Source organism: Sinocyclocheilus rhinocerous, unplaced genomic scaffold (assembly GCF_001515625.1).
Source record: "Sinocyclocheilus rhinocerous isolate Xijiao unplaced genomic scaffold, SAMN03320098_v1.1 scaffold905, whole genome shotgun sequence".
Classification (NCBI taxonomy): Eukaryota; Metazoa; Chordata; class Actinopteri; order Cypriniformes; family Cyprinidae; genus Sinocyclocheilus; species Sinocyclocheilus rhinocerous.
The window spans coordinates 32,856-33,765 of NW_015659390.1; the positions used below are offsets into that span (position 1 = coordinate 32,856).

General features: G+C 38.9%; 1 protein-coding gene across 1 annotated transcript in view; it reads right to left on the reverse strand.

Annotated features, from left to right (window-relative positions):
• Nucleotides 1-910, reverse strand: part of LOC107723762 (eyes absent homolog 4-like) — a 22,254-nt gene that overhangs the window by 13,755 nt on the left and 7,589 nt on the right. The window lies entirely within an intron of this gene.

A 910-nucleotide genomic window follows, 5' to 3' on the forward strand; every position in this document is an offset into this window, starting at 1 on the left:
CCGTTATACGCTGCGGTATGCGCTGTTTGTCATGTCTCCTCAAAGACTGAAAGTGTAGGCATCCCTCAAGTTGAGTGCAGTGTAGAGAGTAACACGACCCTCCTCCTCCTGTTGGTGCGAGCGAGGGATCAGTCACGTGTGTGTAGGATGGCTGAACTTAAGGCGCTTCCCCTGGAACTTGCACGATCGGCATCCGGCCGTTTTTTGTCTTATTGCAAGCAACTTGTCTCTGTTCTGGACTTGCACAAACTGCGTTGCAATGCAATCGTTTTCCAAAATGTAATTTATGTGAAAATATGTCTGTAAACGCCCGTTAACACAGGCCAGAGACGTTGAAGACGGACGCAAAGAGAAAAATACTGTAGCAGGCAGATCACTCACAGTTCATGATGCACGAACTATTGGAAGAAAATCCTCAATATTGATTTGGGGGTTTATATGAATGTGTTTCTGAGGGGAACTGACTGTCTTCAGAAAAGTTTACCTGTTTCAGCAGCACTGCTTTGTTTACGGCGGTAACCAAGGAAACACTGTATCTGGTGTTCCAGGAGCGCCTCCTGCTGTAAGAGAGTGAATCTGCGTCTCATTCAGAGCTTCTGCTGTTTGCTTCCTTCAGGCATGTAGTATAATTTCACAAAGCTAGTCAGAACATTCTGTTTTTGCTTCAAATTGGGTTATTATTAAATCAAATTATGTATATGAAATTATATAACTAAATGATATAAATGATATGTATATGAATTATATAACCAAAATTAAATAACTAATTACAGATTTAGGTTAAATAAAGATGTCAGTCATTATTTTACTTCTTTTTAGGAAACAAATTAAAAGAAAAAATAAACAAATTCTACTGTTCCTAATATTCTGTATGTTGCTCAAAAACAAAATATATTTGTGTTCAGCGGAA